Below are 18882 nucleotides of genomic sequence, written 5' to 3'. Positions count from 1 at the left end.
TTTTTCTTTTTTTTTGAGAAAGAGTCTTGTTCTATCACCCAGGCTGGTGTGCAGTGGTGCAATCTCAGCTCACTGCAACCTCCACTTCCCGGGTTCAAACCTCCGCTTCATGGGTTCAAGCAACTCTCCTGCCTCAGCCTCCCAAGTAGCTGGGACTACAGGTGCCCACCATCACACCTGGCTAATTTTTATACTTTTAGTAGAAACACGGTTTCACCATGTTGGCCAAGCTAGTCTCAAACTCCCGACCTCAAGTGATCTGCCCAACTCAGCCTCCCAAAATGCTGGGATTGCAGGCATAAGCCACCATGCCCACCTTATTTTGAATTCTTTATCAGACATTTCATAGATCTTCAATGCTTCTGGGTCCATTGCTAGAGCTCTGATAGTATCTTTTGGAGTTATCATATTTCCCTGAGTTTTCACAATCCTTGTGTCTTTATGTTGATGCCTGCACACTGAAGGAGAAAGCCACCTCTTCTAGTTTTTGCAGGTGTTCTTTGGTGGTGTTAGACTTTTACTTCTTCATATCAGAACTTAAATGCAGGCTTGTCATTGTTTCCCATTCTGGGCAGAACCTGTAGTGAGCATCAGAACTAAAACTTTGCCCCAGAACTATATTGCTGCCCTGTTATTGTTTCCTAGTCTAGGGAAAACTTAAATGGGCACAAGAACCTAACCCCAGCCTTTTAGTTATTTATAGGTTAGGGGAAGGCTTTATTCAAATGCCTAGGCTTTGTGGAAAATGCAGCTAGGTACTCCAGCCTTTCCATGAATTGTGCCCCGTGCAGCACTATGGCACTGGCCAGTCTTTTCAACAGGGTGTCCCTGCTGATTGGAGAGCTAAAGATCCACCAAGATCTGCACACCAGTCACTGTGATCAGTGCCCCTGTGTACCCCCAATCCACCCCAGAAGGTATGTCCTCCTGGCATTTCCAATGCTTCCTATGGAATGGATCTGGAGTAGGCTTCTTGCAAAGATTCCAGACCAGTGGGGAGAATGAATGTCCACCTCCTATTCCCTCCTATCACCCCATAAGCCATAGGTCTAGAAAAATTATCTGTGACTGGCATTATGCCAGCTTGGGGAAGGAAGTGGCACAGACTGAAATGACCTCTTCTCTTACCAGTCATTGCTTATCTTGATTCTGTGAGTCTGTGGAGTTTCTCAGCTTCTCCTCCAAGTTCTGGTATATTCAAGGTGGTATTCTTATTTTTAAATCGTTTCTAGTTGTATTTTGTAGAGAGAGTGATGCCAGAGGATCTCTATGTTGCCATTTGGCTGGCATCACCTTGCTTGCTATAACTTTTCTACTTTACAAACTTTTTACATTTTTTTTAACTTTTTGCTTCTTTTTAATAACACATAGCTTAAAATGCAAACAAATGTTCAGCTGTACAAGAATATTTTCTATCTTTATACCTTATTCTATAAGCTTTTTTCTGTTTTTCAGCTCTTTTATCTATTTTTTCACTTTTTAAGCTCTCTTGTTAAAAACTAAGACATATACACACACCTTAGTCTAGGTCTTCACAGGATAAGGATCATCAGTATCACTGTCCTCCTCCTCCAAATTTTGTTCCTCTGGAAAGTCTTCAGAGGCAATAACAAGCATGGAGCTGTCATCTCCTGTGATAAAAATGCCTTCTTTCGGATACCTCCTGAAGGACCTGCCTGAGGCTGCTTAACAGTTAACTTTTTCTTTTTTTTTTTTTACTGTTGTTGAGATGGAGTCTCACCCTGTCACTCAGGCTGGAGTGTAATGGCGTGATCTCGGCTCACTGCAACCTCCACCTCTCAAGTTCAAGCAATTCTCCTGCCTCAGCCTACTGAGTAGCTGGGATTACAGGCATGCGCCACAATGCCTGGCTAATTTTTTATATCCTCAGTAGAGACAGGGTTTCATGTTGGCCAGGCTGGTCTCAAACTCCTGACCTTGTGACCCCTCTGCCTTGGCCTCCCAAAGTGCTGGGATTACAGGTGTGAGCCACCATGCCCAGTCAACTTGTTTTTAATAAGTGAAAGGAGTAGACTCTAAAATAACAAAGAGTATAATATAGGCTGGGTGATGGATCACGTCTATAATCCCAACACTTTGGGAGGCCAAGGCAGGAGGATCACTTGAGCCCAGGAGTTCAAGAGCTTCCTGGCCCATACAGTGAGAACTTGTCTCCACACACACAAAAAAAAATTAAAATTAGCCAGGTTGTGGCACACACCAGTAGTCCCAGCTACTCAGAAGGCTGAAGCAGGAGGATCACTCGAATCCAGGCATTCAAGGCTGCAGAGTAAGCTATGATGAAGCCACTGTACTCTAGCCTGGGCAACAGAGGGAGACTGTCTCAAAAACAAACAAACAAACTAGACATATAAACTAGTAAATATATAAACCAATAACATGATTGCTTATTTTCACTACCTAGTATTATGTACTTTACACAAGTATATGTCCTACACTTTTATACTACTGGATGTACAGTAGGTTTGTTTACAATAGCACCACCACAAACACCTAAGTAATGTGTTGCCTTACAATATTACAACACCTACAATGTCACTAGGCAACAGGAATTCTTTAACTCCATTATAATCATATGGGACCACCACTGTATATGTGATCCATCATTGACCAAAATGTTGTTATATGCTGTATGACTATATACTTTAAGGCTATCATAATCAAAACAGCATGGTACTGGCATAAAGATAGACACACTGACCAATGGAACAGGGTAGAAATCCCAGAAACCCACACATTCAACTGATTATTTTTTGACAAAGGTACCAAGAACACCCAGTGGCAAATAGACAACCTTTTTAATAAATGGCGCTAGAAAAACTGAATCTCCACAGGCAGAAGAATTAAATTGGATCTTCATCTCATAGCATATATAAAAATCAACTCCAAATGGATTAAAGGCTTAAATATAAGATCTGAAATTATAAAACTACTAGAAGAAAATACAGGGTGTAAGCTCCCTGACATTAGACTGGGCAATGATTTTCTGGATATGATCCCAGAGGCACAGGCAACAAAAGCAAAAACAAACAAGTGGGATGGCATCACCTGAAAAACTTCTGCAGAACAACAGAAACAGTTTAACAAGGTGAAGGGACAACTCACAGAGAAGGAGAACATATTTACAAACCATTTATCTGATAAGGGATTAATATCCAAAATATGTAAGAAACTCAAACAACTCAATAGCAAGAAAACAAATAACCTGATCAAAAAATGAGTGTGTGGTGGCTCATGACTGTAATCCCAGCACTTTGGGAGGCCGAGGCAGGCAGATCACAAGGTCAGGAGATCGAGACCATGCTGGCTAACATGGTGAAACCCCGTCTCTACTAAAAATAAAAAATATTAGCTGGGTGTGGTGGCATGCACCTGTAGTCCCACCTCTTTGGGAGGCTGAGGCAGGAGAATTGCTTGAACCTGGAAGGCAGAGGTTGTGAGCTGAAATCACACCACTGCATTCCAGCCTGGGCAACAGAGCAAGATTCTGTCTCAAAAAAAAAAAAAAAAAAAGTGAATGACCTGAACGGACATTTCTACAAAGACATACAAATAGCCAACCAGTTCATGAAAACAATGTTCAACATCACTAGTCATCAGAGAAATGAAAATTAAAATCACTGTGAGATGTCACCTCACACCTGTTAGAACGGCTGTTATCAAAAAGATGAAAGATAAGCGTTAGTGGGAATGCAAAGAAAGGGAACACTTGTATATTGTTGGAGGGGATGTAAATTAGTACAGCTATTACAAAAAACAGGTATGGAGGTTCCTCAAAAAATCTAAAAGTATCACTACTATATAATTCAGCATCAGCAATCCCACTCCTGGGTACACATCCAGAGGAACCAAAATCAATATGTGAGAACGAGATCTGCATGCCCATGTTCACTGCAACATTCCTCACAACAGCCAAGATGTGGAAACAACCTTGGTGCCCACCAACAGATGAATGGATAAAAAACGTGTTATATATACACAATGGAATACTATTCAGCCTTTTTTAGAAGGAAGTCCTGTCATTTGCAACAATGTGGATAAGTCTAGGGGATATTATGTTAAGCAAAATGACTGAGGCACAGAAAGACAGAGGATCTCTCTCCCACAGGGACATATGGGATTGTTTTTCTCTTCAGCCAGGGCTGGAGGCCAAGACAGCCCTTGAAAATCATCATCAGGACTGCTGAGAGCTGGGCAGCCTTGCTTACCTCCCTCAGGCATTTGAAGAAAAAAAGACAAATACCACACAATCTTACTTATATGTAGAATCTTAAAAAGTCAAACTCATAGAAGTAGAGAGTAGAATGACGATTACCAGAGGCTGGGAGGAACAGAAAGGAAGGAATGGAGAGCTGCCTGGTTAAAGGGTAGACAAGAGGAATGCTTTGAGTTCTACTGCACAACATGGTAACTACAGTCAATAATAATATATTGCACATTTAAAAATAATTAAGAGGCCGAGCGCAGTGGCTCACGCCTGTAACCCCAGCACTTTGGGAGGCCAAGGCAGATGGATCACCTGAGGTCAGGAGTTCTAGTCCAGCCTGGCCAACACAGCAAAACCCTATCTCTACTAAAGATACAAAAATTAGCTGGGTACAGTGGCAGGCATCTGTAATCTCTGCTACTCGGAGACTGAGGCAGGAGGATTGCTGGAACCCAGGAGGCAGAAGTTGCAGTAAGCAGAGATCACGCCACTGCACTCCAGCCTGGGCAACAACAGCAAGACTCTGTCTCAAAAAAATAAAATAAAATAATTAAGAAAGTGGCCAAGCACTGTGGCTCATGCCTGTAATCCTAGCACTTTGGGAGGCCAAGGTGAGTAGGCTGCCTGAGTTCAGGAGTTCAAGAACAGCCTGGGAAACATGGTGAAACCCCCATCGCTACTAAAAACACAAAAATTAGCTGGGTGTGGTGGTGAGTGCCAGAATCCCAGTTACTCGGGAGGCTGAGGTGGGAGAATGAACCTGCGAGGCAGAGGTTGCAGTGAGCCGAGATTGCACCATTGCACTCCAGTGTGGGCGACAGAGGAAGACTCCATCTCAAAATAAAATAAATATAAAAATAATAAAGAAAGTACATTTTAATTATCTTGCCACAAAAAATAAGTGAAGTGATAGATATGTTAATTAGGTTGATTTAATAACTCCATGCTGTGTGCATGTTTATCAAAACATCACATTCAAAACATTCTACCCCATAAATGTATACAATTATGATGTCAATTAAAAATAATAAATTTTTAAAAAGCAAGAAGGGAAAAGTACCTAAAGAACAGTAAAAATTAAAATGCCATAAGAAGTCAGAAGAAAAAGAAGTGACTTCAGCCAAGGTGATCAGAGAAGACACCGAGATCAAATGTTAACATCTGAAATGGGCCTGAATATATACCTGGGATTTGGGAAGTCTAAGAAGAAGGTAAACATTGTAACGACAGAGAAACAATGCAAGTAAAGGTAGGCAAAGAAGAAAGCACCATGATCATCTAGAAGTTATGTTGGCTAACACAAAGTACTTCAGAGAAAGGAGTAAAGTTGAAGTGGAATATTGAGACTAGGGTCAGCTGGGGAGGGCCTGATCATGAGGCTAAGAAGTCTGGATTTTATTGGGGAACTGGGGAGCTGGTAAAGATTCCTGAGCAGAAAAAAGCATCATCAAAGTTGTGCTTTAGAAAGATCAATCTAGCAGTAATTGAAGTAACTGAACATCAATCAAATGCAGATGATATAGCACAGTGAGTATAATGTAAGCCTGCAGGAATTCAGGAATTCATTTATAAAAATGTAATTTATATGCATCTTTTCAGTAACATAGCTCTATAAACTGTCTTGCTCATAGACTAGTACCTAATTATATAAGCATCTAAAAAGGTCATAAGTACTATAAAATGATATCACAAAACCTCTTGCCTCTGCCTGGAAATCCTTCCACCCCCTTTCCCTTCCAGTAAACTCCTTATCCTGTAGACTTCAGTTTAAATGTCTCTCCTTCAGAAAGGTCCTTTTTAAATCACTTATCCAAATTGGGTCCCCTTGTTTTTCTCTTTCGAAGGAGCTTGCAAACTTTCTTCACAGCACTTATCACAATTTGTAAGTATATATTTTGGTCATTAATTAAAGTCCATTTCCCCCACTAGATTGTGAGAGGAAAGACTGTATTTTTGCTAATCACTATATTCTCCAGCACCTAAAATGATGTAACACATTTTAGGCACCTAACAAATATTTGTTCTATGAAGAATGAATGAATAAGTGAAGAATTGATTTTAGGGTCACCATAGTAATGCCCCTGTTTGCCAGATGCATGTACTATTGCCTAAGATACTTTCTTTCAAAGAGAAAATTAAAGAAATCTTAAACCAGGCATGGTGGTTCATGCCTGTAATCCCAGTGCTTTGGGAGGCCAAAGCAGGACGATCACTTGAGCCCAGGAGTTCAAGACCAGCCTGGGCAATATAATGAGACCTTATCTCTACAAAAAAAATTTTAAAAATTAGCTGGCCATCATGGTGCATGCCTGTGGTCCCAGCTACTTGGAGGCTGAGGTAGGAGGATCACTTGAGCCTGGGAGGTCAAGACTGCAGTGAGCCATCACTGCACCACTGTACTCCATCCTAGGCAATAGAGGGAGGGGGACCTTGTCTAGAAAAAAGAAGAGAAAAGAAAGGAGAGGGGAAGGAGAAGGAAAGGAAAGGAGAAAAGAAAGAGGGAGAGAGGGAGTCACAAAGTCTTAAGTTTCAACTTAAAGTTGAATTCCTATGTGGCAAAATCAGAATAAAAATTTGTCCTTACACAAGGAAAACCTTAAAGCAAATATTCAAGTCAAAATATACATTCCTGTGTCTCATATTTTTACACAAATAATTCCAAGTGCAATTACTGAGTAAACTAGAATAAGGAACAGAATCTAGGCACAAGTAAGCATTTTCAGTCAGATGTAAAGAAGGCAATTATAGATTTGTAACTCCTTTATTCCTGCATATCATGTTAGAACCTCAAAAAGGAACTTCAGCATTCAATGAAAGATTTACTTTAACCTAAATCATCACTGGAGTAAACAAAAATCCTCAAAAAAGATGACTAAGCTTTTTTTAAAAACAGGTAATTCACTTCCAAATAATACTTGGTTTTCAATCACATGCAGTTTATACCTATGTACTTACTTCACGCTACAAACTTGGTGCAAGGCTTCCTTCATATAATAATAAACATAGATGATTAGCAATGTAGTGAACCTTAAGTCACAGAAGTCTAGAGAAGTCCAAAGGAGTTCAACATAAGGCATTTGGGACCTTATCTCAAGATGCAGCCCTTCACAAAAATTTAACTTAGAAAAATCACCCAATGCACTAGGACACATGAAGGCCTAACCAACTGCCAATAAGGAACTAGAGAAGTTGGTTTAACTTGGTACAATGGGTCACCTGCAACAAAAGGAAAAATAAGATTTCCATTATTTATTTGTCTGGGGGGCGGGGTGTTTGTTCAACTATTGCAAATCAGATGCACTACAGAAACTTAAAATGAAAAGGAAAAAAGACCAGCATAAATTTGTTCAAAGAGATACAGTCAGTTTTACTATAAGGAAATACCTCAGTTCCCATAAATCACTATACTATGTAAAAATTGCACAAACAAGGGCTTATGGGGGAAATGCAGTTAGGGGCACAAAACCTCAAACTTTTGTCAGTGATACACACACACACACACACACACACACACACACACACACACACACACTAGAAACCTAATAAAAACCATGGCATTTTTATACATGCTAAATGGTTAGGAAACATAAATATGGCACCTCACCTTGAAAAAAATCCTGAAATGTACTTATAGATATAGGCATTTAAAAGACTGTAGCTTTTTAATTAATCATGGGTGCTTGAAAGAAGGTGATTTGAAATCAGAAGGAAAGGTATGACACAGATGCGGGGGGGTGTAGCTCATAACTTGCGGCGAACTGAGGTAGCTGGTAGATATTCCAGATATGTACATGTCTCCATTTTGTGTGTTCCTGCTGGGTTCAGTACAACTGTGTGCAGTATTCTGTGTTCACCTGGTGTTTCTTGCTGGCAAAATCATGGATAACGCAAACATGAAATTCATTTATGCTCAAATTGCTTCCTAATATATCAATGGTATCGCAATAAATTCATGTTTTTAAAACAAGTATTAACAGCACAACTAACTGTATGGGTATTCAAATTCAAACAGCTAATGCCAACTGGATACTGCAGTTATTTCCCATTCCTCAAATGTCTTGAGCTCAATGAAATCACAAGATTTTGAAGAATCACAGACTCTCTAATAGAAAACAGCCACAATTCCCAAGTAGATTGGTATAATTCACATGGCCAAACCCTAGAAAATGGGTTTGGCCATGTGAATTATAGGGGTCTTCATGCCTCCATGAAACTACAATCTTCTTCATAAAATCACTGCCTTTAAAGCAACAAAACATAAATTAGCACTGGTAAATATGGCATTTGATCAAATCTAGTTTTTGCTCAGGAATACAGGCTCTTCTCCTGTCATCGTGAGCATTATCTCACATATCCCCAAGACGTTCAGCAGCTATATTATGACAACCAAAGCACAAAGCCAACAAAATGGTGTAGCCAAATTCACAAACCTTAGCATTTTTTCCTGCATCTGGTGCTAGTTTCTAGGTTGGTGGCATAACAATCATGTAGTAAAAACAGTGTTCACCAACAGACTTCATTTCATCTGGTTTTAATTAAGAACATTTAACCTTTAGCAGAAATGTCTGAACCTCTATTTTTAGCATTTATCAAGTATTACCTGTTCCACAGGCTAAACTCTCAGTTTAGTATTTCATGCAAAGTAGGAGCTTCCTAAATCTTTGTTGAACAAACATTAGTTGAACCCACTTGTTTTGTTTTACTATTCTGCCCCATAATTTTATTCCCAGAATATTAAATTCCATTTTCAAAAGCAACATATTCACTTTTTTAAAAGATTATGTGTGTTTGCTTTTAATTACTATAAAATTAGAAAATAATTGCTGTAATAAAAATTGAGAGAGTCCAGAGCTATCTCAGAGATACTCATTTTCAATGGTTCTGTGTAACATTCTAGAAATTTTCTTTGTACATATACAGCATAAGTATAAATCATATATTGTTGTAAATAAGCCCATGCTATACCTATTCTCAGTAACTTACTCTTTTTCTAAATATTATAGCTTGACCATTTTTTCATTATCAGTATATATATACATTTTTTGTTTTAATGGCTATATAATATTCCAATACATAAGCATTCTAAATTATTTAACAAGCCCATATTAATAGTCAAGTAAGTTGCTTCCAAATTGTTTCTATTATAAATGATGCTATATACAATAACCTTTTACATATATCTTTGTACACTAAGATGAATATATTTGTAGAATATACTCTTAGCAGTAACACTGCAGAGATAAATGTGTGAGCATTTATTATTTTGATGTCAGATTGCCCTCAGGAAAGGATATCAGAGTACATTTTACCACATGCCATCATTAGATGTTTTTTAACTTTTTCATCTTTGCCAATTTGATAAATGAAAAGTAGTATCTTATTTTAATTTCTACCTCCTTAATTATAAATGAAGCTAAGTATTTCTCAAATTTTTTTTCTGAAAAATATCTGTTCATATTGATTTTTCCTCATCTTTTTCCTGTTGACTTATCAGTTATCCCTAAATATTAATGATAGCAATCCTTCTTCTGTCAAATACATTGCAATTATTCTCCCCCACTTGGGTATTTGTTCATTGATTCTTATCATGGTGATTTTTGTCATGCAAAAGCTTTTAGTTTTTATGAAGTCAAATGATTAATCTTTTCTTTTGTGGTCACTAGGTTGAGAGTTATGCATAGAAAGGGCTTCTCTGCCCCAAGATTTAAAAATTATCTACCCATGTTTTCGCCTTAAAATAATAATAAAGAATTGGTAATTTTTACTGAATGTATTCTTCAGGCCAGGTACTGCTCTAAGCACCTCACATACATTATTGTATTTATCTTCACAACAACCCTAGTAGGTGAGCAGTATCATTACCTCCAAGATACAGATGAGGATTCTATAACTACTTATGAAATTTAAACTCATTTGAGAATGCATATCTGGTATGTGGCAGTGGCAAGATTTCAACTCAGACTAGCAAATTCATCAGCTACAGGCTGTATCTACTGACTCTCTCCACGAAGATAAATGTGAGTTCATACTCTTTTACAACCCTCTACCTATTCTACTTTCCCCTCTTTATATCTGTTATATAAACCCTTTATTCAATATTAATTTTAGAGCCTTTGCATTCTCTTCTGTTTTCATAGTATGCAGTTATCCAGACCTTACTTAGTCTATGTTTAAATAGATTCCATATGCCCTGTCAATCCTTTCCTACTTCTGCTTCTTCATTCCCAAGTTCATTTTGTTTATCACTTAGATGATTAATTTTACTCATGAGGCAATTTTTCAGGGACTAGTTTCCTTGAACGTTTGAGAATATTGGTTGTTATCTTTATGCATAAGTAAGAGCTTGAGCAGGTATTAAATCTGTGGGCCACACTATTCCCTGCCTACACACATTCCACCAAAATTCTAGGGACACTATTCAACTGCCTCTTACTTTGGCTATTACCATGATGTCAGAAGCCAGTCTCATTCTCCCCCTTTTGGTGACTTGCTTTTTCTGCCTGGATGCTTGGGGACTCTTTTTCTTTAATTTTGAAGCACAACTAACTTTACTTACTTGATAATCTTACTTGATATTGATATACTTGCTTGATATTGATAATTCTGTTTCAGTTTTTTTAGAACTCTGTGTTCTTTGAATCTGTAGATTACTAATTCCTTTAATCTCTGAAGGTATTTTCCCCATTATATATCTGAAATTATTGTCTATTTATTCTACTCTCTATATCAGGTACACCAATAACACATATGTTGGATCTTCTCTGCCTGTATTATCTACATATCATACAGAATTCTTAGTTGAAAGTCTATGGCATAAGCCTAACTTGAAATAGTTTAGATAAAAAGAATTTATTAGATAGACAATGTAGTACCTCATATAACTCTAGGAAATGTATGTAGTGTAACTGGGCCTCAGGGATAACTGGAACCACAGACTTGAACGCCATCAGGACTGCTTATCTCAACTAAGGCTATTTTTCTCTTGTCGCTTATTTCTGCTTCAATGTGTTGGCTTGGCTGTCACTATCACAGATAGACCAACTTCTGAACTACAAGGCACAGAACATGGCTGCCACCAGCTATGAAGCCTCACATCCTATGACTGACCACCAGGGAGGGATTGCTTTGCTTTCCTTAATTCCAATTTTTTTAAATTTTATGTTCCCCTACAATTTCTTTAAGTGAATGCAGATGTATTTTTCTTGAATTTTTGTTTTCTAAAATAATTCTTAATCTTAAACGTACTTCATTCTGCATGCTTACAGTCAAGCAGTTTAACCAGTTTTGGTTTGCTAACTTATTAGTTATTCATTTCTGTTCATTTGATTCAGTTAACTGCTGAATAACTCACTGTCATTTATTTTCTTCCTCTCCACTTCACAGTAGATTAGAAATTAAAAGATACTGTCCTCTTGTCTCTCTCGCCTCTCTCTTTCTCTCTCTCTCCATTTTGAGATACTGCACTGGATTCCTTGTGGATTTTCCAGGGTTTCCCATGGCCTGTCCTAACTCTAAAACCTTACATGATGGGGCACTCATGGCCCCCCACTTTCAGTGAAATCTGTACTGAAGTGTATAACAGATTTTAGCATCCTCTTTTAATTTTATCCATATGTCATTATACTCTTAGATACCAGTCTGTGGCTAGGAACTGAGCCATTCCTAGTTTCACGGATTTTTTTTTCTTTGCTTTTTGTTCTATTTGTTGATACTGAATTAGTTTCATTAAAGGGAATATGGTTAACATGGCTTTACTTTTCTGAATATCTTCTGAATTCTTAGAAGTAATAGTTACTATTAAAATTCCACTTTGGAAAACTTGAAATTCATTCACTTATCAAATATGCATGGGATATTAACTATATGCAAGGCACTTTGGGAGGCACTGAAGATACAGCAATGTAGAAGGTAAAAATAGTTCCTACCCTCTTGGAGCTTACAGTATAATAGGGAAGACAGACTATTACTATTTTTAAAAATCACAGGAATAGCAGATCAATCAGTAAGTAAAGGGGTAGCTGTTTAAGCTGAGATTAGAATCCCCACGAGTTATGGATTAGAGTATTTTAGCTAAAGAATCTCTGAGTTGCTTCTCAGTTCAAGGAGAGACAAAAGTCTCCTTGAAGCTCACTTTTTATTTTGGGAACAATCACTTAAGTTGCCTCCCATAGATTGCAAAAATAAGTAAGTACCCTGTATCTGGGTAAACAGGGCCTTCCTTGGGCATACAACCTAGCAATAACTATCTTTTTTCTTGGGGTATAAAACCCATAGGCCTTCTAGGAGTGTTCCTTGGGATTCAAAGTTAGCTGTTGGAGTAAACCTAACATTGCCCTGACCAAAATCTTCTTGCAAGAAGAGATATAAATGGCACCAAAAGAATACTTACTAGGCAGGAGTTGTCTGGGTTGGTGTCCCAAGCTCAATCCGGCCCAGGGTATCATGAGGAAGAGTGACTCTAACCCAACCTTTAATTACCATGACACAAGATTATGCTTTGAGAAACAATGACTAAGTGTATGAGCATAAGTCTGTACATAAATAAATGTAAAATGTACACTCTGCATCTTGGGCAGGTCATCACAAATAATCAGTCCCTTTGGATCATGCAGGACCATTCTTCAACAGCAACAGTCTTTATCAGCAACAGCTATACTGTACTCCTCGGATTTTGAGTTCATCCTCGACGTGGAACATGAAACTATCCCTTTGGAACCCTCAGTTCTTACACAATACACAAAGTGAAGGAAGAGTCCTCAAGAGTGAGACACTGAACTTCCTGGTAATAAAAATACCCGGAAACTAATGTAACTAACTTAATAATTAGGAGAGATAGGACTACATTGGGATTTCCCAGAAAGAGTAACACAAGCAGTGACCTGAAAGACAGCAATCAGTTAGCCAGGGGAAGTAAAGAATGATTCTAAAAAAAGGAGCCAGGAAGAAACTTGACAGATTTTAGGAAATTAAGAGGGATCAGTAATGCTGAATTGCGGGGTAAAAAAGGAGCTACGATGCTGTCAGTCAAAGATGGTAAGGCAGGCAAGGGGCAATATCTACAGGGTCTCATAAAGTATGTTAAAGGTTTGAGGCTGTATCCTACAAGCAATGTAAATATTTCAGTATAGGAGTGGCATGATCAGATTTTTGTTTGTAAAATATGATTTTAGAAGCAGGATGTAAGAAAATCAAGAGTGGAAAGTAGCAGACAGGTCAGCTGGAAAGCTATCTGGGGAAGATGGATGCGAACAGGTAGAAGTAGGTATATAGATTTGATTGTAGAGAATTTAGGAAATTCCCATCAAATGGCTTCCTTCTCTATGAAATAGCAAATAGGAGAAAGAGATGAGTTTGGGCATTGACAGATTAAAGACACAGATGAGTACATTTAATCCCAAAACCTTACGGAAGAAAGCAGGCACTCTGGCCTTACATAATTCTGCTGAGCCTGCTCTGCTGAGAAGAGTCTGGCCCTTATGAATCTGGTGTTACATTATACTGCTAGGTTAAGACTTCTGTATTATTTTGTCAAAATAAATCAAAGTTTCACCCAAGAGATAAAAAGCTATAGAAAGAGAACTTTCCATTTGCCTGCCCTTGTATAACATGTGGATGTACTCTTCCTACGTATCTACCTTCAAGCAACTTCAGAAGAAAAGACTGAAGGAACTTGGGAAATACTTGTTGCAGTTAACCATAGATGGACCCTTGCTAAACCACAAAAAAGAGGGCCTTATTAAAAGCATTCTTAGCTGATGGACCTTTCACCATTAACCAGTCGTTTGGGTCAAAAAACAAAAGATAAATGCTATTCCCCAGGTCTAGCACCACCATCAACACGGAGGAAATGATGAAAGTCCTAGATTACAGGGGAAATTCAACAACCGGTGCCTTTGGGAGAAGAAAGCTGACATTCTGTCCTCATCCCTTCAAAAACATATCCTAAGCAGAAAGAGATCTAGGATCAAAGCTATCTTTAAAGGACTAAAAGGTCTCAGAAGCACTGCTGCCTGCAGGTGTAAAAATAAAGTGACAAAAGTACACTTGACAGACCAAATTAGTGATCCCTAAACTTCCTTTTAGGTTTGCCCACTACTCTTCCTATTATGGAAAGCCCTTGAGAGGGCATCTCCAGGAGTGTCATTTATGAGACAAGCCAACAGAGAGAACACCTAGTAAGATAATTAGTGGATTTTAGGAAAGAGGAAAAAAAACAACAAAGTAGTGAAAGTACAAGAGATGGATTCACCACCATCTAATCAGCGCTACATGGAGAACACAGGTTTTTCACTGTGATTTCTAGTCAAAGGTTAAAAAACTTCACATTTTTAACAAAAATACCAACTCCCGCCCGCTGGAAGTTATAACTCTCTGCTTTTGTTGTAATTGGGGTTTACCCATGGCATTAATTTCACATTGGATATAAGCCTATGACCATCCCTACACTGCAGGCAGCATAAAACTGGGGCAAAAAAAGAAATAACTTCTGCATCAGAAAGCAGAGTTTCATAGCTGGAGTCATAGCCTTCAGTTCTAATATCAGTTCTGTCATTTACAAGCAGTATGACCCAAGGCAGGCTATTGAAACTCATTCAGCCTCAGTCGTCTTGTCTGTGAAAAGGGATTAGAACATACTTCACAAGATTATGATATGGAGAAAAAGAGATAATGTACATGAAGCTCTTAGCACAGTACCTGGCACATAAATAAGTACCCAGAAAGGGATGGGTACAGTTAGAAATCATGAACTCTCACCTTCACATTCATTTGTTCGTCTCTGCTTCCTCTGAAGACTTCTTAGGTCTTAGGTGCACCTTGTTTACCTAAAACCCAAATATCCTGTCTGCTTCTGCCTATCTCTATCTGTAAGACTTCCTTGTCCCTCCACCAACAATCCCCTGGGTTAACTTATTACCCATCCAAACTTACAAACTCTGGGGATCCACCCCTCCTGCGTAGCTTCCCTCCTTGTCCTGGCCTGTTCCACATGTTGCCATTCATTTCCAGTGTGACAAATCTGAAGTCAAGTCAGATTGTTTCAGTTAGTTTGAAGGCTGCCTAAAAGGTTTTATTTAACCTACAGAAGCCAAAATCATCATTTACATATAAATAACATCATTGGTCAACTGATTAATAACTTTATACTCAGGACTATGCTAGACCCTCCAACTATATTTAATCCTTCCAAATTAAGACTCTAGTTAATTATTTAATTATATTTAATCCTTCCAAAATATGACTGCATTTACAAGCAAAGAAGTTACCTCAAAATGCAGCTTTTAAATATACTCTCGGTTTCATCTTACTTCCTTGTTATCTCCAAAATTTGAGAGTTGAGAAATAAAAGCCCCTAGGCTACTTTTAAAAAAATCTTTGACCTATATTGCCTTAAAATTATCAGAGTTATCTCTTAGTGAACACTCAATCTTTTCACTATTTCATTTCTCTCCAGGTACATTCTAACTCCTTGAATGAATTAAATGAGTCGAGAAAAAGAATCTGAAGTACTAGTAACACAAAATTGGTTTAATGTTTAATGTGTGGTTCATTTAGAGGCAACAACTAAAGATCAGGGTCATTAGCCTTTCCTATGCCAGATGGCATCTCACAGGATATCTTGACTACATTCTGCAAATACAGTCAATTGAACCAATATTGTATCTTGCAATAGTCATATATGCTTCTACTACTATAAAGATAACTTTTTGATTATGTTCTAATTCAAAATTTATTCTGCTACTCAAGTCTCTTCCACAGCATACTTCTTTAATTTAGTGAATGAAATTCTGCACTTCTAAGAAAAGCAGAAAATATTTATATTGCCAAGTGATAGACTGACCTCTAGTGGAAATTTTTTAGACTACTGGGTGAGCCTCTCAGGATTTTAATACAGTTATAACTGTCTAACCCATGACTTTGTTTAAATAATGTTTAAGGCTGGACATGGCAGCTCATGGGAAGGTTTGAGACAAGCCTGGGCAACATGGTGAAACCCTGCCTCTACTGAAAATACTAAAAAATTAGCTGGGGTGGTGGCATGTGCCTGTAGTCTCAGCTACTCGGGAGGCTGAGGAGAGAGGATTACTTGAGCCCAGGAGGTAGAGGTTGCAGTGAGCCAAGATCAAGCCACTGCACTCCAGCCTCGACGACAGAGTAAGGCCCTATCTCAAAATAAAAATAATATTAATAAAAATAATAACAATATTTAAAACATTACAATAAAATTTACTTCTTAAGTCATTTCAAGCTAGGAAGCATAGACTAGGGTTAACAGCAGAGACTCTGGTTCACAGCTCACCTCTGTCACTTTCTAGCTGTGTAATATTTATCTGGCTCCCCATCTGTAAAATGAAAAAATGAATATTACCTACCACATGGGGTTATCATGAAGATCAAATGAGCCGAAATATGAAAAGTATCTAGAACACAGTGTGGTATACACTTCAGTGCTATAAAATTTTTAGTTATTACTATTTGTGGCTGCAAGAAATTATGGCTGGAAGAAAATCATAATTTCAGAGGATATAAAGAAAAACAAAAGAGTCTTTACAGGAACACATTTCTTTAGGGATTGGCTATAACAAATCAATATAGCACCAACACAGCTATTCCTCCCATTTCCAGAAATATATGAGCTATGCCTATATAAACAGAACAGGGAAAATCAGAAGCATGTAACTATACCTGGATAACCTTTTGTAGGAAATACTGGGAAGTCTTTTCATTATCCCAATGTGGGCACGATGAAGAACACCAGATTCTATCCTTTAAATCAAAAACAAACTTACAGCTCCAGCCCATGTGGATCTTTCCAGGCTTGGAACTCCTTTTACATTTAATATCCACAGCACACACAATTAGCCCCTAGCTACACACTAAATTAGTCATCAGTCTCTGATTATCTGAATTATACAATGTAGCACTTTCTACAATTGTCTTATTCTTTCATTGGGCTTATATTACAAGATTCTGAAGTTTTTCTAAAATAACATTCAACTGCTTCTACAGCAATATATCTGATAAATGACTAAAAAATGCCTCCCAACAAAGTTAATAATATAATTTCCACTTCTTTTCCCAAGGAAAATCCAAATCAGCAATTATTTTCAGCTGACAGGAATGTGCATAAAATTGAAAGATGGTCTATAATTCCACTTCCTTAGTATAAAATAATTGCCATCCTGAGCAAAATAGCTTATTTTTATCATAAAACAATATGATCACTAAATAAAATACAGTTCTTAGTTCCTTCCATCACAGTCCTGAGGTGCCCAAACTCATTTTAGTAATTCACATTTTTTATTCTGGGAACACTCCACATTGCAATTCAGTTATTCAATGCAAACATGAACTCATTAAAATGGCATAAAAGTTCCTCCAAAATATTATTCATAACATTTACATGTATTTGCTACAAGAGACTAAAAAGAACTGATTTATGTAACTGGGATCATAAATCATGGATAATGAATTACATATGTAATACCACAATTCAAAAATAATTACAAATGTGAATCAGACATAATAGAATTATTTCTGCTATTAAAGTCACTAATAAGCATGGTGTTATTAAAGCATGTATTTCAAGATAACAGCAAAAATTAGGCTGTTTGAAGTTTTTTGAAAATTTGAGTCTATCTGGAAATATAAAAGCAAGAAAGCTAATATAGTATTTGATACTTCACTAAGTACAGTTCCATAAAACTGTGTCCCTGAACATTTCCCTAATAACTGTCTAGGAAATGTAATGCAGCAGAAGGAAGAGCAATTCTGATACTACAGAGAAAAAATCTTATTCTCTTACACATCCTTTGTAGGTAGACCTTAATGGATTATGAGCTATATTACCTTCTTATTTTTCTTGTACTAAAGCAACATTTATATTCTTAAGACAGAACAGTAACAACTCAGTTCTACCAAAGACACTAAAGTTGACAAGGAAACTATGTACCTAGGCAAAGACCTAAAGAAATGTATGTATTACCATACATTTCCTTTTTAGGAGTTATAAGACATAGACAGTCAAACAGAATAAAGCCCAGTGCTCCCAAGGAACATTATTTGGAGAAGGTCCCCAAAATGACTTCTTAAAAACATCACAAGGCATGAATTTACCAAGGTCTATTCTACAATTCTCAACCTGGCTGCACAGTTTATTGAGATTGGCAAAGTGATTCTAGCATATATCAGTAAAGGCAAAGGTCCCGGAAAAGCCAAAACAATCTTGAAAAATTGGAAGACTCACACTACCTTGTTTTAAGACTCACTATAAAGCCACAGTAATCACGACACTGTGGTATTGGTGTAAGAATAGACATATCAATGGAAACGAAAGGAAGTCAACTGATTTTTAACAAGGGTGGCAAAGCAATTCAACAACACAAGAAAAGTCTTCAACAAATGGTGCTGAAACAGCTGTATATCCATAAGGGAAAAAAGAAATTGAACTTCAACTCCTATCTCACACCACCCCACAGATATTAACTTGAAATGGATCATATACACAAAAGCAAAGCTAAAACTAAAAACTTCTAGAAGAAAACACAGAATTTTTTTTTTTTTGTTTTGTTTTTTGTTTTTTTTTTTGAGACGGAGTTTCGCTCTTGTTACCCAGGCTGGAGTGCAATGGCGCGATCTCGGCTCACCGCAACCTC

At 37.6% G+C, this 18882-nt stretch overlaps 1 protein-coding gene and 1 non-coding gene across 6 annotated transcripts in view; one reads left to right on the top strand and one right to left on the bottom strand.

The window, feature by feature from the left end:
* STK33 (serine/threonine kinase 33) overlaps nt 1-18882 on the bottom strand; it is a 194334-nt gene that overhangs the window by 147774 nt on the left and 27678 nt on the right. The gene's annotated exons all lie outside the window — the stretch shown is intronic.
* On the top strand, nt 4114-4244 carry LOC119467193. Its single transcript, XR_005195725.1, has one exon.

Source organism: Cebus imitator, unplaced genomic scaffold (assembly GCF_001604975.1).
Source record: "Cebus imitator isolate Cc_AM_T3 unplaced genomic scaffold, Cebus_imitator-1.0 Scaffold265, whole genome shotgun sequence".
NCBI lineage: Eukaryota > Metazoa > Chordata > Mammalia > Primates > Cebidae > Cebus > Cebus imitator.
Note: the sequence above shows the minus strand (reverse complement) of the source record. Positions and strands in the feature narration are given on the sequence as shown.